At 44.3% G+C, this 22,043-nt stretch overlaps 2 protein-coding genes across 6 annotated transcripts in view; one reads left to right on the forward strand and one right to left on the reverse strand.

The window, feature by feature from the left end:
• Nucleotides 1–22,043, forward strand: part of COMMD10 (COMM domain containing 10) — a 924,871-nt gene that overhangs the window by 516,989 nt on the left and 385,839 nt on the right. The window lies entirely within an intron of this gene.
• SEMA6A (semaphorin 6A) overlaps nucleotides 1–22,043 on the reverse strand; it is a 162,609-nt gene that overhangs the window by 77,492 nt on the left and 63,074 nt on the right. The window lies entirely within an intron of this gene.

Genomic DNA, 22,043 nt, shown 5'->3' on the forward strand with positions numbered 1-22,043 from the left:
TTGTTTGTGACACAGAACAAATCTGTCCCATAACTGTGGCCTCCCATCTATACCTACACCCTCCCCCCAGTAGGCTTTTAATACAACAGGCCATTGTGTCAACAAAACACTAAACACAGAGATTATTGGGGAATCTGGGAATGATTACGAAGTCAAAGAATGAGGTCATGGGTCATCATGCTTTACTCTATGTGTGTGTGAGAAAGAAAGGAGGGAGTGGGGGGAGGGAGAGGTTAGGGACTTGGAAGCACAGTTTCACTGCTCCCAGGCTAACTTATTTTTATCCTTTTTATTTTAAATAGAGAAAAAGAGGGAGCCAGGTGATGGTGTACCTGGTTCAGTGCACATAGTACGAAGCACAAGGATCTGAGTTCGAGCCCCTGGCTCCCCACCTGCAGGGGAGACACTTCACAAGTGGCGAAGCAGGTCTGCAGGTGTCTATCTTTCTCTCTCCCTCTTTACATCCTCCCCTTCTCTCAATTTCTCTCTGTCTTTTCCAATAAAATGGGAAAGAAAAAAAAAAGGCCACCAGGAGTAATGGATTCATAGTGCAGGCACCGAGCCCCAGCGACATAGCTAGAGGCAAAAAAAAAAAAAAAAAAAAGACAAAAAGAGCAAGAGGGAGAGAAAAGAGCAGAGAATGAATGGATGGGGCATCACAGTACAGCTTCAGCTGGGTGCCAACTGGTATTCCCATGTGAGGCCAGGGTTGGAGCCTGAGGTCTTCTTGAATGTGGTAAGATGTGTACTCTATTTGGGGAGTTATCTCCCAGCTCGATGCTTTTATACCTTTTCCTCTGATTAATCAAGCTAATTGCTTAAGAGCCACAAGGACTGGGAAGTCCTGGCAAGTCACTCAAGCCTACCCCCAACACTGATTCTCATTCTCTGCCTAACAACTTCCTCAAGTACTGCCTTGGGAAATCCACAAACTGTTTTTTCTTGGCTAAATCTGAGTGTCAGAGAAGATTAAAAAAAAAAAAAAGGTGGTGGTAGTGGTGGTGGGGTGGGGACTGGAAGGTGCTGTGCTCAGTTAAGTGCACATATTACTATGCAGAAGGGCCCTGGGGTTTGAGCCCTTGCTCTCTACCTGCAGGGGGAGTGCTTCATGAGTAGTGAAACAGGTCTGTAGGTGTCTATCTTTCTCTCTCCCTCTCTATCTTTCCCCTTCTCAGTTTCTCTCTGTCCTATCAAAACAAAACAGAAAAAGGGGAGAAAAAGGCACATTGTCAATAGTTGCCAGCATTTATCAAAAATAAAATAAAACTATGAGATTTAACACAATGTCAGATTTCTGGCTTCTTCCAAAATGAAATCGGAGAACTAGCTTTGCTAGTCCATGTGTTACCTATCTCAGACACTGGGGGCTGGGCAGTGGCTGCCCAAACCAGAGGGCTGGCACTGGCCAGTGATTCCTTCCCATGGTCCTGGGGAGCCTTCCTCACCCAATCACCTCACCTGTCTGACCCCTGTGATCTCTGAGGACAAGCTTCACCCAGGGTCCCCAGGAAAGGGATGTTTCCACTGCTACATGAGAGATTCTGTTCACTTTTATTGCCACCTGTAAGGGCTGACATGCCCCATTAGTGAACAGAGCTGGTGGGACCTGATGTCTATACGGTGAGACATGCAGATGTTCAAAAGACCCAGGTAGGTGGCTCCAGCTGCAGCAGGAAAGATATCCCCACACTAACATTTACATGGGGCTGGATGGGGACAGCTGGGTGTGACAACAGCATCTGTTAGAATACTGGCAGTTAATGAACACTATAGGCATATGTGACAAGAATGAGAAAAAAATGATTTATCTGGAAACTTGCACCAACACCCATAGTGTCTTAGATAGTAACTCTTGGTGGGGCCTTGAAATTAAGGGGAAATGGCCATAGTTGGACCTTTTCTCTCTCCTCTGGTATGAAAAAGCATGACCGTGTTTTATAATTCTTTCAAAAAAATTTTTTTTTCTATAGACATCCTCAGGAATTTTCAAGGAAATCACTAATTCACATTAACAGAAGGAAGGAAGGCTATGACTCTAAGCCAGTCATATGGCCTCACTACCACCCAGTTCCCCCACCTGCAAAGAATATGGGGCTAGACAGTGGTGCACCTAGTTACTATGCACAAGGGCCTGGGTTCAAGTCCCTACCTTCAGGGGGATAGATAGCTTCACAGACAGCAAAGCAGTGCTGTCTCTCTCCCTGTATATCCTCCTTCCTTCAATTTCTCTGTCCTACCGAATTAAATAGATAATAATAATAAAAAATCCTGAAAAAAGAAGAAAAAAAGAAAGGCTAGGAGATCGCTCACCAGATAAGAGTGCCTGCTTTGTCATGCCTGAGGACCTGGGTTGGAGTCTTTGGCCATCACAGGATACATGGGAGTATTGTGTATAGGGGAAGCTTCACAAGCTATGGAGAAAAGCTGAAGAGACCTTCTCTTTAAAAAAAAAATGGGGCTGGGTGGTGGTGCACTTGGTTGAGCATACATGTTACATACAATGTGCAAGGACCAGAGTTTGAGCCTCTGGCCCCCACCTGCAAGGGGAAAGCTTTGCAAGTGGTGAAGCAGTGCCACAGGTGTCTCTCTGTCTCTTCCCCTCTCTATCTTCCCCATTTCTCTTGATTTCTGGCTGTCTTCTATTCAATAAATAAAGATAACTAAAAAGAAAAGAAAGGAAGAGAAAAGGAAAGAAAAGAAGATCCAGCAAGAGGTGTGGAATCATATAGCCACCAAGCTCCAGTGATAACCTTGGCAAGGAAAAAAAAGTCATATCCTGAACCCCACCCTCACCCCACCCCCATTCTCAGCTACTCACAAATTAAGTTTTGAAATCCTGCCCCAAAAGGAAGGATTGGGATGTGTCACAGTGACTAGGGAAGACAGTACATGGGGTGGGGGTGGAGGTTTGACCCTGAACTTGATCACTACTTTGCAACCCATCTCTCCAAGGTCATAGACACCCATCTGGAAGTGGGGGGAGGGCACTGCATGACAGAATAAGGGATGAGGGCAGAGAACCCCAACCTCTCCAGTTTGTCTGAAAGGCAGTAAAAAACTAAGGGGGCTCTAAGTAATTGTAAGATTAAGACAGTCATTGGGCAGACAGCTCTGGGCACCTGGTTGGTACATTCTCCAGGGAAAACAGAGCTCCTTTAACTACTACACTCCTTCTGATTGGCCCTGAACCACAAGTGCTTTGGAAACTGGCCTGACTGGTGTGCAGGTACTGGAGGTGGCAGGCTCAAGGAATGTCACAGGCTTGTCACTATCTGTCTACTGCAGGTAGCACAATGTGGAAGTTGTAAAGTTCTTCAGGTTACTGTCTTACCCACATCAGGGCAAAGTTCAGCCCCTATGAGGAGCACTGAGCAGGCTGAAGAGAATGCTGCTATTATCCTCTGGTCCTCTGTGGGGTTGGAACAGGTTTACATAGAGGGTAGCATCTTTTATTTTTTTAATTGATTAATTAATTTTATTATTGGATAGAGACAGACATTGAGAAGGGAGAGGGAGATAGAGAGGGAAAGGGATAGAGAGACATCTGTACCTCTGCTTCACCACCTGTGAAGCTTTCCCCCTGCAGGTGGGAACCAGGGGCTTGAACCTGGATCCTTGTGCACTGTAATGTGTGCGCTTAACCAGGTGCACTACCACCTGGCCTCCAAGAGGGGCATCTCCATCTTGATTGCTCCAGCTTTCTCATCTCATCATCTCTGTCCACAGGGTCCTTAAAAACCCAAACGGAGGGATCACAAGATGCCTATGACTTTTTAGAACCCCTTTATCCTGAAGTTTTCAAACATTTAAAGACTATGAACACTTGGGTGGTGAATAGAGTGTGTAACTATATACTATGATCTTTTAATCTTGTAACTTACTACTAATCACAAAAAATTAATTAAAAAAAGATTATGAAAGAGAGGACGAGGAAGGGAAGGAAAAGGAGGGAGGGAGGGAGGAAGGAAGAGAGAGAAGAGAACGACTCAGCTCTGGCATATATATGGTGGCACTTCTAGGGCCTCAGCCACTCAAGTCTGTGACACTACTACCGTGCTATTTCCCCATCCTCCTTTAAAACATTTAAAGATCTATTTTTAATCTCTCTCTCTCTTTCTCTCTTTCTCTCTCTCTCTCACACACATGCACACCTTTAGAGGCATTTTTAATGTTATATTTTATAAGTTATGATTTTAAATCTTCAAATCAATTTCCCAGAGCTAGCCAAAAACACTTTTAAATACAATTTCTTTCATTTTTCTTTTATTAATTAGTCTTCAAAATAGAGACCTCTCTGAATATTCTTTACAGGTTCAGTAAACAGTTCAGAAAATTTCCAGTCTAAGACTGACTCAACCAAGTTAAACAAAGAAACATTTTTATAGCATCTCCAACAGACCCAAAGAAATTCACTCCTAGTATAAACATGACAAAAAGGATAAAACTTAATGTACATTAACAACTAAACCTTAGTTCTCTTTGAAGCAGAAATATAGCCAAGTCCAATGAAATTTATGGCTTGGCTTCCAGGATTTCTCTAGCTATGGTTTTCTCTTAGAGCATTTAACAGTTATTTCCTCTCTTGTAACAATACAAAAGACAGACTCTAGAGGAACAGCACCATTCTTCTCAAACTTCAAAAACAACATGGTGGGGGCCGGGTGGTTAGGCTCCTGGTTGAGTGCACATGTTATAATGCACAAAGACCTGGATACCACTCCTGGTTCCCATGTGCAGGGGGAAAGCAGACAGATCTGTACAGCTTGTCTTCAATGAGAAGACAGGGACCATTGCCCAAAGAGAGGTCAGACAGCAGGCATGGTGCAGAGAGCTGAAGACCTGCTTAGCTTAGGAATTCAAGTGTTTAAACAAAGGGGTCCTTTTCCACCTGCCTGTCAAAAAAAAAAAAAGGAGCAGACAAGAAAGTTGCTATCTAGAGGATGCTTAGCCTGGCCAGAGGAGAACACTTCCCCCCTCGAATTAGAACCACCAGGGCTCAGTGATCCTGGATGAAACCTTACTGTGTGTGACTCATCTCCAGGGACCATAGAAGCCGCTGGAACAGGTCTACACAAGTGAGAGAAATAGCTCCAGGCTCAGGGCAGAGCGGCTGCACACCCAGGTTCAAGTCCCCAGCCCCTACCTGTAGAGGGCAAGTTTTGTGAGTGATGAAACAGTGCTGCAAGTGTTTCTGTCTCTCTTCCTCCCCTCAGGGTTTTTCTCTTTGTTCTATCACACATATGGAAAAGAAAACAAAGCAGAAATTTAAAAAACAAATAGCTCCACCACTTCCCAAATCACCTGGCCTTCATAAAAACAATCATTCCAGAGGGGAGGGAAATACTACAGAACTAAGCACAAAACCTTATGGAGAATTGAAGATGGCATTCCGTGAGTTGTAATCCTAAATACTGACTGTGTGAGAGAGATGCCCCATTTTAGAACTGAAACCTCTATTAAAAAAAAGGAGTAAAGGAGCAGAGAAACAGCTATGAGTTTAGATGTCCATTTTGGGGGGGGATGTGATTATTATTATTATTATTATTTTATTAATGGAGGTTGGTTGTAAATTTTTTTTTATTTTTAAAAATTTCTTTATTGTGGGATTAATGGTTTACAGCCAACAGTAAGATACAATCGTTTGTACATGCATAACATTTCCCAGTTTTCCACATAACAGTTCAACCCCCACTAAGTCCTTCTCTGCCATCATGTTCCAGGACCTGAACCCTCCCCTCTCCCACCCCCCTGCCACCCCAGAGTCTTTTATTTTGGTGCAATACACCAACTCCAGTCAAAGTTCTGCTTAGTGTTTTCCTTTCTGATCTTGTTTTTCAACTTCTGTTATTATCATTTAAGGAGAAAAGGGAAGTCTTTCAGATGTTTCTTTCAGGTGACGATTATCCTACTCTCTACCAACGAAGAACTCCTTTATCATACCCACACTCCCCTAGCCAGTGAATGAAACTGAACATGCTTAGCCTGGAGTCTTCACACACTATGAGGTGACCTACTAGGGTTTTGCAAACTATAGTCAGGCCCTTTGCAGACCTGACAATACAGTGGCAAACATTCTCAATTTGCACAATCCCACCACTTCAATTCCACCCTTGTTTACCCATGAAATACCACAACTTTCTGCTGCAACTCCATTTTATTTTTTTCAACTTTTATTAATATTTCTAAGCTCAAACATCTGCAGAAAATCAGTATTCTTTTCATGCCAGTTACTACTGAGCCTCGGAAAGTGAGGATACTTGCCGAGGGTGACCCATCTTAAAAGTGGCATAGCTGAACACCAAGTGGGGATTCCTGACTTTTCCACCCAGCTCTTACCTTTTTTTTTTTTCGCTATTATTATTTTTAAGAAGACAAGATTCATTTTTTTTTGGTGGGATTGTTGCCTGGGGTTCATCACTTCCACCACCTGCTTTTCATTTTGCCCACTCACTGTTCTGCAGGAAGTCAGGCTTCAAACTAGATGTTAATACAGATAGAGATGGAGAAGAAAAAGATCCTTTATGTCTACTATTCATTGCCCTGAAATAGACACTAATTGTTCAAAAAGAAATGACGGTTCCACTGGGCAGACTATTGTCTGGAGGGTGTGAGTGTTGCTGAGATATGCAGGTGGGTCAGACAGTGATAGTATCTGGCTAGAGAAAGTCTTGATGGGGAGTGTAATGCCTGACTGTGGATCCATAGGGTTAGTGGAAGGGATACGCAGGAAGACACTTTATACTGAAGAACCAGGGGGCAGAAAGTATGCTGGTTCAGTGGACCTCTCCATGCTGATTATGTGACGCCCCTGGTTCAAGCCCCATGAATAGCGGAGTGGCATTGTGGCGTCTCCCCTTCTATCTGTTCATCACCTCTCCCTTCCCTCTCTAAATAAAAAAAAAAAAGTTGGACCTGGTATGTTGCTGAGCTGGATCCAGTGTGAGTGAGATCCTGAGTTCATTTCTAGGCACTGTATTAAAACAAATAAACAAACAAACAAAAAAAAGGTTCGATCCCCCAGCTCTCCACCTGCAAGAGAATCGATTCACAGTGAAGCAGGTCTGCAGGTGTCTTTCTCTCCCCCTCTCTGTCTTCCCCTCCTCTCTCCATCTCTCTGTCCTATCCAACAATGACATCAACAACAACAACAATAATAACTACAACAACAATAAAAACAAGAGTAACAAAAAGGAAATAAAATAAATAAATAAATATTTTTTTTAAGAAGCCTTCAGGAGACATGGAACTGTATGTACCACTGTGACAAGAACTATGCAATAAACTTTAATAAAGTGAAAAAATACACAAAAAGTAATAGAAGAGGGTTTTATTTTTATTTTATTTTATTTTGCTTCCAGAATTATTGTTGGAGCTTGGTGCCTGCACTACTCCTGGTGCTCCCCCCCTTATTGTTGTTGTTATTGCTATTCTTGTTGTTGTTGGATAGGACAGAGAAAAATAGAGAGAGGAAAGGAAGATAGGGAGAGAGAAAGAGACACCTGCAGACCTGCTTCACCACTTATGAAGCGACTTCCCTGCAGATGGGGAGCCGGGGGTGGAACCTAGATCCTTGCACAGGTCATTGTGCTTTGTACTATGTGCGTTTAACCCAATGTGCCACTGCCTCGACCCCCCCCAGATGAGGGGTTTTAACTTCACCCCGAATTTGGTTTAAAGATCTATACCTACAACCATGTCTTACTACCTTTTCTTTCTTTTAAAATATGTTTTATTTTTACTTGTTTTATAGGACAGAAAGAAGTTGAGAGGGAAAGGGGATAAAGAGAAGGACAGATAAGGAAGATCTGGAGCTCTGTTTCACAGATGATGAAGCTTCTCCTTTGAAGGTTGGGACTCCCGGGCTTGAACACAGTTCCCTGTAACTTAGTAACATGTTCGATCAGCTGGGTGTGCCACTGCCTGGCTCCTTACTTTTTGCTTCTAAGAACATGACCAAAGAAAAATCAGTGAGGAAGCTCTAAAGTAACCACTCAGAATGCAGACAGTTACTTGTTCAAGATGCTTAACAAGTGAGCCTTCTTCAGTACATTACCCTCCCTAGTTTTCTGTGCAGTTGTAATCACAATCCAAATGAAACAGAGGAGGGAAAAACAAATAAAAAATAACATGCCTACATCACAGGCTCTTTCCCCCAGCCCTGACAGGGGTGTCTGCAGATAGCACAAAAGATACATCCAGAGTGACTGGACTTTTCCATGGATGGTGGTCAAGATTCTGAGCTGATGGAAAGTAGACTTTCCCTGCCCAATGCCGGGACAGCTCTCTGATCACTTCTGTTTGCTTTCCTGCACTTGACAGAAAGCACAAGCTCCCGGCCAGGACTCTCACCTTCTCCTCCTCCTCCCTGGGTCTGGAAATGCTCAGATTTGGTTGCTGGCCACTGAACTATGTTTTGGAGTAAAGGTCAACTTCAAACACGACCAGAGAGAAACAAACAGTCCATCTCTCCATCTCTCTCTCTCTCTCTCTCTCTCTCTCTCTCTCTCTCTCTCCCTACCCGTCCCCCCGGCTCTGTCCTCTGAATAACAGTCCCATTGACAAAATGGATGGAACTGGAGGTGATTAGTAACGAGATGAAAGACAACGACCAGATGGTTTCACTCATATGTGGAATCTAGAGATTTAATTCACATGAACTTGTCTCCCCACCCCAGAAAAAAAAAAGAAAATTTCAGACAAAACAGAAACAAGCAAACTGTTTATAAGACTTATGAGAACTATAGTGGTTATCTTTGGGAGGTGGGAGGGTGGGAATACAGAGGACTTTGGTGGTGGGTGTGTTGTGGAACTATACGTTGTAATCCTACACTCTTGTAACAAACTATTAATAACTAATAAAATAATAATAATAAACCAATCCCAAATAACAGGAAGGATGTTATTAATCAGAGATCACTAATAGAACTTGGGTCCAAACCTACAAACTCCAGCTGCTTGATTTTGTAAAAGTGTCTCAAGAACAGCAAGAATGTGAAGAATATTTCTCTGAACTCAACTTCTCAGTGAGGTGCTCATGTGTTGACCGCAGGCCATTATATGTATCTTTCAAGGAAGTTTGATGCTTTCCCAGCTCACCAGAATCCCTGAAAACTGGGCTTATATTTGAGTATAAGCATCTAATTATACGAGGGGGCAGGGCATTGTTTCAAGATCTGCTTCATAAAGGCATTTGTTATCTGTAAGACCTACAAACATTGTGTATTGTCTGTCCATACAGACATATGGAGATAACGTTCAGAACAGAAAGGTGCTGGGAGCACTAACTAGCTCTTGAATGTCCACAATTTTCATCTATTCCTCAGAAAGTTCATTTCATTGATTAAGAGGGGCAAGAGGCTGCTCCAGTTCACAATACTGGATGCTTGCTGCAAACTCAGACATGTAAGCCTATTTAAATTTATTGTTGCACTGGCCAGATAATTGCTAAGTTTTTTTTCTGAAAGGAATGATGCTATCTTCCTTGGCTTTGCTTGAGTTCCTCACACATAGAAAGAGACACATTAGGCTGATTGAGTTGAGGGCAGCTCTCACGGTGAATGACAGCGGGGAGAGGACCTTCTTCTCAAATCGGTCAAAGCCAGCAAGAACACTCGCTGACAAGCTCCCAGTGTTTTCATGTGAAACCTTACCCTTGGAATTAATAACTGTTTCCAAACATCCTGAAAATATGCTTCCTTAGGGCAAAGGAGAGTAAGTGCCAGGAAATTCTGAGTTTGTTTAAATATCTCTACCACATAATGGGACTTAAGTCCTCACACAGGTGATTTAAAGGTCACTGTGCAGAAACGGAGTTAAATCCCCATCAGTGGGGTTGAAGGTGGCCGGCATCATCCAGATGAGCGATCTTGGTGGTGGTGATGGTTGTTTTTTAAAGTCTGCTGTGTTTCTTCTTAAGTTTAAAGAAAAACAGATTTGTTGTACTCCGGTCCTCTACATTGCCTGAAACAAGTTGGTTTCCGAGATACAGGTACAGATATATTTGTATTACAGTCTCAAAAACCAAGTTTACTTCTCTATTGTTTTCCCCCTACTCATTTGGTGGTAAAACATGACCAGAACTGGTTTGAGGTTATCTATAGTCTTTATTTAACCTTCTTAGGAGGAGTGCTGATGATGCTCTGCAAAAAAAAAAAAAAAAAAAAGACTCATGGTTGTGGGTATTGAATGTTACCGTGACTAAGGTTCGTGAAATAGTTCAACTGGTAGACTGTAAGACCTGTGTGTCTGAAGTTCTTGGTTTGATTATACATGTGGTGAGTTGACTTCTCTCTTTCTCTCTTTCTCTCATGTGAAATACCTCTTGTAAAATAAGATAAATCTATATAAAAAGAAACACCAACATTCTGAACCATCAGTGCCAGGGGTTAAAGAGACTGTGGAGCTATATTCCTTTGTTCCTGAAGGCATTCAGAATAGGGTCAGCACTGAGAGGAAAGGAGATCCTTCAAAACAAGATTCCTAACACTGGTTTTTTTGCCCAGTCGAAGAGCTCTCCTCACAGCTTATTGCGCAATTCTCACAGAACTTAAAGAAAGCAATCTGATTTCACCGAGTCTCAAAAAAACGTGTATCGCATTATACTTGACTTGCGATAATAATTCAGAGATTAGGAATTGCTGACAGGGTCACAGAGTTTTCATTTCCTCTGTTCTGTGCTTGTGATGTCAAGGTTTCAAGCACCCTAGCCATACAGCGTGCTGATAAGTCAGATTGTCAAGGACTGCCACAAAGGCACTGTGATGCTCATCACAATAGCAGGGGAGAGTGTGGTAAAGGGTCACAAAGTCTCTCCACTAAACAATGGCATCCTGTGACACCAGAAGTCACCCCTCGTACTCCCCTGCCCAGTGGAGACACACACACACACACACACACACACACACACACACACTGACAGTTGAGTGCAAGTGGTCAGCTCTCTTGTCCTCTCTCTGCAAATGGGGTAGACTTCACAGGCTCTTTGTGTGGAGCTGTTTAGTGGTTTCTCCCAGGCAGCTCCCACAATGCCTGAAGACTCAACCTGTCATCTTCCTCTCCCCCATGGGATAACCCTGGCGATGGCTTTGTCTGATTCCTGTCATCAGAGGAAATTCTTGCTTGCCATAGCTGCCCTCTGTTTGGCTCCATGTCCCTGCCTTGAATCTTCAAATACCTTCTGCTTTCTTTGAATGGTGAATGCCAAGATGTTAGAAGATTTAGAAGACAGGGAATGTGAATTTCCAGAACAGGTGAGAAAACACACTCCTTCCTCTCTGAGACATCCATTCCTTCATAAATGTCTCCTGTCTCCCTTCCTTGCTTTTCCATAACAGGGACAATAGACCAGGCACAGGGAAGATCGGTTCTATCCCTGAGATAACACAGAGGTAAGGAATTGGTAGCAGATAACTTGGATCCCAGGCTAATCACAGTGGTCCTAATTATCTGGAGGAGAGCCAGCCCAGAGTCAGCACCAATTATCCTTCACATTTTAAGAAAGAAAAAAATATATATATATCAAATAAATACATTAATCCATCACAGTTCCCATAATGAATAACATAGCAGCCTATCACTCTAATTACAATCTCCAAGCGAAAGAGCAGAATCAGGAGGAAAAGTGGAATCATCCAATAAGCCCGAGTGTGCCAGCAGGAACCACACCACAGAGCTGAGGGTCAGAAAACAGCGCAAGATAAATCAGAGAAAGCGAATGTGGGGTCCCAGGTCCTCTAAGGGTGGATCCCTGCAGGCACTTGCCTCTCTGTGAGAGGAGGGGGGGTGCACAGGAAAAGTAGAAATGACTCTAAAAGCTACTCAGCCCTCAGTTACTAGAAAGCACAGCTGTCCACCTGGGTCATCCACACTGTCCAGGATATTGAAGGGCTGCTGAGCAGTGAGCTGGGAAACACACACACACACACACACACACACACACACACACACACACAGCCAGGGACAGACAGGACTGAGTGGGTGGAGGGAGGAGTAGGGAGAGGACCTGCTTTGTGCAAGGGAGAACTCCCCAGGCTCACTTTGGAGAACTTGAAGTCTAAGGCAGAATCATTTTTGACTCAGAGAGCAATGTTCTTCCTGTTCAGTGAACACAGTCTCTCTCTCTCTCTCTCTCTCTCTCTCTCCCAAGAGTAAACAAAGGGCGAATCATTGTGAGGTGCTGTGCAGGAAGAGGCACATGGGTTTTCGAACAGCTGTTTAACTCTTCCCAGCAGGACATGGAAGAAGGACTAGGACATGGAAGAAGGCTGGTGCTTCTCCAGAATCTTTGATGAGGAGGAAGCCAGGCCCTGGGCAACATTACCTCCAAGCACCTGCAAGTGAGGTGATAGATTCACATTCTCTCTCTCTCTCTCTCTCTCTCTCTCTCTCTCTCTCTCACACACACACACACACACACACACACACAGAGAGAGAGAGAGAGTTTGAAGGTTGAGAATCCTTAATAGTGATGTTTCCAAAAATCTTTGATTTCAAAGGAGCACAGGCTTTTGTATCTCATGGATCCCTTCTTGAATGTTCTGGGTAGTACTAAGAATGTGAACCACAAGAAAACAACATACAGCTGTATACTGTTGAGAAGGGGCTTTTTTTTTTTCTCCTTCCTTCCTTTTTTTTTTTTTTTTTTTGATGTTTCACAAAATAAGAAGCTGCCTTTACTAGCAGTTCCTCTTTATTCATGCACTCAAGGAGTGGCAGTGTCAAATATGTGCAGGTCAGGTATGGTGCTGGGGTAACAGGCGGTGCAGGACTCGGACCATGGGTTCACAGATTTTGCAGTCAGAGTCCCCAGACCACTATGGGACAAGTACAACGCGGACAAACAGACAACCGTGGATGCATACAAAGCAAATGGTGAGAAAGGTCAGAGGACTGAGCGATGACACCCAGACTCTGCAACTCAAACACACACTCCCCCAGCCTTCTGAGCATCTAGCCAACCACCAGCCCAGCTCCTGCTTGGCTTTCTATGGGAGTTTCCCATCCTCTCTCTCCCTCCTTCTGCTGGCTATTTGGTCCTCAGTCCACTCAGTCTCCACACAACTAGGGATGGTTTTATAGAAATACAAATCCTGGGGGTCGGGCAGTAGTGCAGCGGGTTAAATGCACGTGATGAAAAGCGCAAGGACCAGTGTAAGGATTCCGGTTCGAAGCCCCGGCTCCCCACCTGCAGGGGATCGCTTCACGGGCAGTGAAGCAGGTCTGCAGGTATCTATCTGTCTCTCCCCCTTTCTCAATTTCTCTCCGTCCTATCCAACAACAACAGCAATGACAACAATAATAATAATGACAACAACAAGGGTAACAAAATGGGGGAAAAAATGGCCTCCAGGAGCAGTGGATTCGTAGTGCAGGCACCAAGCCTCAGAAATAACTCTGAAGGAAAAAAAAGAAAAAGAAAGAAAGAAAGAAAGAAAGAAAGAAAGAAAGAAAGAAAGGAAGAAAGAAAGAAAGATAAAAGAAGTACAAATTCTATCAGACTCACCCCTCCTCCCTCCCCACATAAAAGTCAAGTTGGCATTTATGATAAAGTTGAGCCTCCATCTCTTGGGCTCAGGAAGTACCAGCCATCTCCCTGACCCCCACGTCTTTTGGGTCTATAGCCTCATTTCCTTCTCTGTTCCCACCCCTTTACCTGGCTTCCCTCTCACTTCAAAGGAATTGCTGCCCTGCCCTTCCCCCAGTCTTATAGAGCTGACCCACTTCAATGATTTAGAACTCAGCAGGAATGGTGCTTGTCTTGCTGTGTTTTCCATCCCCTTAGATAAATGTCTGTCCTAGCTTTGTCCCTCACTGTCATTCTCACATCTAAATCCTTATGTGCCTCTGCCCCTCTCCTTCATGTTATATGGGGCAACTCTGTCTCCATAGTCACTGTGTCTCCACACTCTGGAGCAAAGCTTGCTCTGTACTGAACTCCCAATAAGCATGGGATAACCAGATGGTTATCACTCCAAGAAAGAACCTCTGAACAACTGATTTTGGCTGGCTTTGTTTTGTGAACTTTCAGGGTTATCGCTGGGGCTCAGTGCCAGCACTAGGAATCCACTGCTCCTGGCAGCCTCTTTTTCCATGTTATTGGGTAGGACAGAGAGAAATCTGAGGGTGGGGGGAGAAGAAGAGAGAAAGACAGACACCTGTAGAACTGCTTCACTGCTTGTGAAGCTTCCCCCCACCCCCGCCGATAGGGAGTGGGGGGGGGGGGCTTGAACCCCCATCCCTTGCGCAAGTCCCTGTATTTAGTACTATGTGTGCTTAACTAAGTGTGCCAACTTCTGGCCCCCAAACAGCTACATTTAAACAAAAAAGTGAAGATGACAGTGGCAAAGACAGTTATTTTCAAATATCTGAAAAGAGACTTGGAAGTCAGTGGTGAGTGTAAAATTAAGACTATTGGGGGGAGGGAGGCAGGCAGTGGCACTCCAGGTTAAGCACACATAGTATGAAACACAAGGACCTGTGCAAGGATCCCAGTTTGAGCCCTCGGCTCCCCACCTGCAGGGGGGTCACTTCATAAGTGGTGAAGCAGATCTGCAGGTGTCTTTCTCTCTCCCTCTTTATCTCCCCCTCCCCTCTCAATTTCTCTTTGATATATATATATAAATATATATGTGTATGTATATATAAATATATATATATTTATACATATGTATGTATATATATATCCACAGGAACAATAGATTCATAGCGCAGGCACTGAGTCCCTGCTATAGCCCTGGTGGAAAAAAAAATTAAGATCATGGGTAGACTCTGTAAAGAGACCATTTCTGTTCCTAAACAAGGAGGAACCTTTCTAGTATCAGAGATGGGAGGCTAGAGGCTGGATGGGGTGGGAGAACTATTGCCCTGGAGGTTCAGACATCAGAGGCTGGGTGAGACAATGTTTAAGGTCCCAGCAGAGAGCCTGAAGACCTGGGAATTTTGGATCCTCTGACAATGCCCTTCTTCCCATGTACTATGGAAGCACAGTTCGGAGCAGGAAAGCACAGATGGTCCAGCAAAACCCTGCTATAGACCCACCCAGCTCAGCAGCAGAGCTCATGTGCAGAGAGGATATCTTTGGCCACGGAATTCATTATCCTAGTCTGACCGGCATGTGCCAGTGACACGTTTGTAGCTAAAATGTATATATGCTAAAAGGGGGCCTGGGGGGGTGACATACTCTGCCTTGCATGTGTGAGGCCCTGGGTTTGATCCCCAGCACAGCATAAAACACAGGAAATGCAGTGCTGGGTGGCGGGTGGCACCTGGTTGAGCTCACACATTGCCATGTGTAAGTCCCAGAATTTGAACCCCTCCAGTTTGAGCCCTACATGGGTTACATGGGTGGGGGGACTTCATGAATAGGGAAGCAAGTGCTGCTGCGGGTGTCTCTCTGCCTCTCTAGCTCCTTCTCTCCTCTCAATATCTATCTGTCTTAGTAAATAAAGAAAAGTAAAAACACGGCAGATGGCGTAGTAGATTTGGACGTAGGCAAAAAAAAAAAAAAAAAAAGCAAAAAATGCAAACCCAAAGAGAATGGCATACAGAAATGGAGTGGAACTCTGTGTTCTCTCTATCGAAGTTTTGTCAAAAAAAAAAAAAAAAACATATGCAAGGTGATAGGGTGAGACCCTAAGGGGTGTTCAGAACAATCCCAGTGAATTTTGGGGGTTAGGACCAGACAACATTCTTACTGTATCCACCCATCACCACAAAGCTCCAGGAAGAACTTTGAGGAGTGAGGGGGAAGCAGAGTTCAGCTCTGGTGTGTGGCCTGCCTGGGGAAGCATATCATCCACTGGCTTGTTTCTGAGACTCAATTGCCAGTGACATTCAGACCCCAAGAGATGACTTAACTCCACTCTTGTCTTGAATCCCTTCCCAGTGACTCATAACTTTTTTTTGACACCAGAACAGCTGGACTGGCCAGCCAGGAGAGATGACATACAGATGTTGTCAGCTAGAGTTGGAGGGGCTGGAGGGGTGGGTGGGTGGGTAGGAATCTCTCTCTCTCTCTCTCTCTCTCTCATCTGTGCAACCCACAACACCTCAGTGGAGACTGACTCCCCACTCCTCTTCCCTAGCAGTCAAATTAGGGGTGGAGAGGCCAGCTCTGTTACAGGCCAACTCTCTCCTTTCTCAACATGTAGTCTTGGTTGCCTTCGAGCAGAAAGTGCTTACAGCTCCTCTTCTCATGCAACTCAGAGAGGTTTCTTTTGCTTTGGGGAATATTAGGTCCTTTAGCCAATCCATTTGGAGCAGCTATGGCAGATAGTACTGGAGCCAGAACCTACCACCCACTCAGATGTCTGGCTTAAAACAGACCTCAAGTGAGAGACTGTACAAAAAGACTGAAAGTTAGAGGCGGGGTAGAAAGTAGGGGCAAGAAAGAGATGCTTTCTTTCTGAGAAAAAGGAAAGTAAACAAGAGAGGAAGGTGGGGGAGGTCAAATGTGAAAAAGAAACTTACCCTTTTATAGTTTTTCTGAACTTTTTCCTTCTCCTGCATGTGTTTCATTTTTGGAACAAAACAAAGCTTTTTTTTTTTTTAATCTGTGTCTCCTGAGGCAAACCTGGAACATAGGCCTGAAGATACCTGCCAATTCCTACATTTTCCCCACGACCCTGACCCCTCAAAGTATGTCCAGCCAATAGTAGTGTTCTGGAATAGAGGGCAGGGTTGAAGAGTGTTTATAGGCATTATAGTATCATTAGTGGTAACTTTGGCCTCTCTGTGATGAAGAAGGACACATATGGTGGCCTCTGGTTCACAGAACCCCAGAAAGCTGCCCATCAGTCATCAAATGGTCACCTGATTGATTAGTTTTTAAATAAAAAAGTTAACAGGCACAGAAAGGCACTGAGCCACGAAGTCAACACAAATCCCCTTCTTATTCCTTATCTGATTCTCCCTGAACAAGATTCCAAGACTGTGATGGGAACATTTTCCTCACGGTTGGCCATGTTCATTGGGGGGGGGGGAGAGCAAGGGGTCAGCCTGTTCTTTCCCAGTGATCTCTCATCACCGTTCTGTCCTTATCTTGGCTCAAAGGAAAGTCAGAGGCTACTTTTGAAGCACCCCATTTCCACTTTCCACCACTCCCCCCCACAAAGTATCTAATTTATAGGAAGCTGAATGAATTTTCTCTTCTCAGGATGATGACTCTCAGAAAAGAGGGGATACTGGCTGCACTAGGGAGGAAAGAAGACTTCAGGAGAGGGAAGAGAGACAGATGAGAGGGGAGAGAGGAAAGGACTCACTAAATCCAGAAACAACCCATCAAAAGTAACCTCCACTCTACCCCATCGTGCTGGCAGCTCCTTGTCCTTCTCCTGTCTCTTCTGTTCACTCATTTACCTAACAAACACCAAGACAGTCCTCTGCTCTCCAGAGTCCATTTCAATCACTGAGTTGCCCCTCTCTCTGGTGATTCCCAGGATGCTTTGCTTCTTATGGCATAAGGCCTGATAGTGGGGTAGGGGGAAACAATCACAACTTATTTTCCTATTGATTTCACAAGAGAAAATGGATTTATAGTATTAGATGATTTTAGGAGTAGGGTTACAAATGTGTGCATACACACAGACAGACACACACACAATACGCATGCACATACGTGTCTTATAACTCACCAAATCCACCACTGCATGTCCTATACCATCACACCAAATGAAACCCCCTGCCTGTCCTGCCTTCCTTTCAATAGCCACCATAGCTTTCCAGCATCCCAGAGTCAGTTTGGGTCAAATCTATTTGTTTTAGTTATGCACCATACAAATGTAAGTGACACCATCCTGTAGACTTCTCTCATCTCTTAGCATCATCAAGCTCCAGTTCCGTTCATTTCATCCTAAATGATACAGTATCATCTTTGATAACTGCTGAGTAATATCCCACTGAGTACAGGTCTTTTTAAAAATTTTATTACCATCTTTATTTGTCGGATAGAGCCAGCCAGAAATCAAGAGGGTAAGAGGAGATAGAAAGACACCTGCAGCACTGCTTCACCACTCACAAAGCTTTCCCCCTGCAGGTGGGGACCTGGAGCTTGAACCCGGGTCCTTGTGCATTGTAACATGTGAGCTCAACCAGCTGTGCCACCACTCAGCCACATGAATATATATCTCTTAACTTCTTTATCCACTCATCTGTCTATGGTGGTTTCGGTTGCTAACACTCTTGGCTCATGTGTCGAAATGCTGCTATAAACACAGAGGGTGCACAGATCCTTTCTAAGGAGTGTGTTTATGGCCATTGGGATGGAAGAGAGCACTTTCAGATCCCAAGTTCAACTCCAGCTTCAACTCTGGAGGCTAGTGTAATCTATTTGGGAAACTCAGCTTCTGTTTTCCTCACGCCACCAATAATATATGGTTCCCTGTGGTTCCTAAACTTCACATTGGGGTTGCCTGGAGAGCTTCAAAAAGTCAGGATGCCTGTGTCCCACACCCACAGAATGTCAATTATGTTGGGCTAGAGATGTGGCTAGGACTTGGGGAGTTTGAGTAGACACCCGCTCCCCCAAGTGATTCTAGAGTACAGATAAGTTGGGGAGTGGTTGGGAGGGTAAAACCAGTGCTGATATTAGCACAAATGGAATCGAAATCACAATCCTAATCCCTTCCATTTCAATGCCTTCTGTGACAACAAGAGGCATGACTCAAAAGCCTTTGACCAGTGCCTACAATGGAGTGCCTTTTAAGGTATCTGAGTTTTTTTTCCCCATGCCCACCTCCTCTCATGCCAAACCACTAACAGAATATAATTTAATTCATTAGGAATTACAGGGAGCTGCACAGAAAACCCCTTCCTCCTGCATGGGGCTTGCAAAGCATTTCTAACATAAACACAGACAATAGGTAGGTTCCCTCATAGGAGAGAACTGAAATAAAACAGACCCAATTAACCCACCCCAATGCTCTGGCTCAGAGGCCCTGAGAACACTGCCTTCGGAAGCCTATCTCGCAGTTTTATCAAAACAGCATTTCTCATCCACGGTGGTCTGGTAACCTGGGTAATATAAATTTTGATTACTGATTGCTGCATTGTTAGTTACTGACTATACATCATCAGCGGCCGGTCACCAATGTCAGCCCAGACTTAATTATCTCCGCTGAAGAGAAAGTAACCCCACGAAAGAAGTGTTTTCCAATTAGAGCAGCACAGAATATGTGATTTGTCTCTCTGGTGATATCCAATTCATACTCCTTTTCATGCTATTTGTATTGTCTTCTCTTCCTCATTACAAGCTCAGAATTGTGAATCTCGGGCTCCCTAACAAGAAACACATAAATATCAAGGGGGGCAGCTGTCAGACGTTACAAAAAAAATCATGAGCAGTCACCACCAAAAACAACAGTAATTACAGAGCTCTCGCAAGCAAATGCTACTATGGAGGTTAAAGACATCTTTCAACACCACCACTTATTTTCACAAGTTCCTAACCCCCTAGAGAAAGTGTGCATGGTCACATGTACACACAACACACACACTCCACTTTGGGGGAGGGATGTTCTTTGCTTTGTCTTAGTTATTATTTCAGTGACGACGACAACAACATTTTTGTACAACTACATGAAAAAAATTGTGGTGAGTTATTTTACCCAAAGCTGTGTCAGATCTGTCTTTATTTTTGCCATCAGGCTTATCAAAGTGATCTGGTGCACACACCACTCTATCATGGATTCCTGTGGAAGTCTTTTTTTTTTTTTTTTTTCTATTTTGGGGAGAAAAGGGCTGAGGGAGAGACAGAGACAGAGAGGAGGAAAGACACCTCCAGCATCACTCCATTGCTTGTGAAGCTTTCCCACTGCAGCTGGGGACCTGGGGCTTAAATCTTGCCAATGACAACATTTGCACTCAACTGGGTACACCACCAACTATATTATATCTTTTTTAAAGTTTATTTTATTTATTTTTATTATTTATTTCTGGTTAGAGACAAAGAGAAATTGAGAGGGGAAGGAGGGATAGAGATGGAGAAAGAGAGACACCTGCAGCCCTGCTTCACCACTCATGAAGCTTTGCCCCTGCAGGTGGGGAGCAAGGGCTTGAACCTGACTCCTTATGCACTGTAATGTGTGCACTCAACTAGGTGCACCACCAGCAGGCCCCCTATATCATAACATTTTTTTTTGTCTCCAGGGTTATCTCTGGGGCTCGTGCTTGCATTAGGAATCCACTGCTCCTGGAGGCCATTTTTTCCCATTTTGGTTGCCCTTGTTGTTGTTGTTGTTGTTGTTATTGTTGTCATTGCTGCTGTTGTTGTTGGATAGGACAGAAAGAAATCAAGAGAGATGAAGAAGACAGAGAGGGGGAGAGAAAAATAGACACCTGAAGACCTGCTTCACCTCTTGTGAAGCGACTCCCCTGCAGGTGGGGAGTGGGGAACTCGAACTGGGATCCTTACGCTGGTCTTCATGCTTTGCACCACCTGCATTTAACCTGCTGCGCTACTGCCCTATCCTCCTTTTTTAAAAAAAAAAACGTATCCATATCCACGTATCCATAAACTACTGCAAAATATATACCTGAAAGCAGGATTACACTAGAGTTTGCAGTGAGTACCTCCCTAACACTTCCTCTCCACTATTCCAAACTTGGGATCCATGATTGCTCAACAAATTGTTTGGCTTTGTATGTTAACTCTCTTTTCAATCACCAGGTTCCAGATGCCACCAGGATGCTGGCTAGGCTTCCCTGGATTGAAGACCCCACCAGTGTGTCCTGGAGCTCAGATTCCCCAGAGACACACCTTACTAGGGAAAGAGAGAGGCAGACTGGGAGTATGGACCGACCAGTCAACGCCCATGTTCAGCGGGGAAGCAATTACAGAAGCCAGACCCTCTACCTTCTGCAACCCTCAACGACCCTGGGTCCATGCTCCCAGAGGGCTAGAGAATGGGAAGGCTATCATGGGAGAGGGTGGGTTATGGGGATTGGGTGGTGGGAATTGTGTGGAGTTGTACCCCTCCTACCTTATGCCTTTGTTCACTAATCCTTTCTTAAATAAAAAATTTAAAAAAAAAATTTATTTATTGGCTGTAGACAGGAATTGAGAGGGGAGGGAGAGATAACAGAGGGAAAGAGACAGACACCTGCCATTTTGCTTTACCACTCGTCAAGCTTTCCCCCTGCAGGTGGGAACCAGGGGCTTGAACCTGGGTCCTTGCCCACTTTAATGTGTGCCCTTAACCAGGTGCACCACTGCCTGCCCCCCATTTTTTTTTCTGAATGGTTTTGTTTTGTCCTCTACTCCCACATAAAGTCTGCTTATTTGAATATCTGGGTTATTTTTTATCCTAGGAGCAGTCACTCAAGTTTATCTCTCTGGGACTTTGGCCCATGTGCACAGCACATTGTGGCAATGGGTTTGGAAGTCGGAGTTGTTACTATCAACCAGGCATGTCTTAGGCACTGAGAATTCCTCTGAAGACATCTTTGCTATTGTGGGCCTCATGCTTTATGAAACTCCATCTCACTCCCTCCGTTAGAGGCTAAGTGGCCTTGGGTGAGCTGATTAATTCATGGGATATTGCTGTTTTTCTCTGCGTACTGCTGCTGTTAGGATTCAAGGTCCCTGAGCCTTAAAGAAGGCTTTAACTTCTGAGGTTCTGATTCAGCAGTAAGGTGTTGGACTTACATGCATGAAGCCCCATGTTCCACCTCATTGCATATGACAGAACAGTGCTCTGGTCTTTCTTCCTCTTTCTTACATGAAATAAATACAAGTCTTCTGGGAAAAAAAATGCCTTTAATAAACCTCAACCTCCATTTTCTTCATGATCTCCTCTGGGGTTGGTATTTGGATGCTCGAAGCCCTCTCAGGTTTCAACAGTTTGAATTCTGTCAAGGTGGGTATCACTCATTTCCCCAGAATACTTCCTTGTTGTAGCTGCCATGTTCTCCTTTCCCCAATACTGCTGGCCTGCTGTGCCTCGCATGGTAACTGTCCATGTTTTTACCTCACTTATGGCAACTGTCCACTTTTTTTTTTTGCCTCACTTAAGGTAGCTGCTGTTCTAGACGGTCACTGTTATCTGGTG

This window comes from Erinaceus europaeus, chromosome 2 (assembly GCF_950295315.1).
Source record: "Erinaceus europaeus chromosome 2, mEriEur2.1, whole genome shotgun sequence".
Lineage (NCBI taxonomy): Eukaryota > Metazoa > Chordata > Mammalia > Eulipotyphla > Erinaceidae > Erinaceus > Erinaceus europaeus.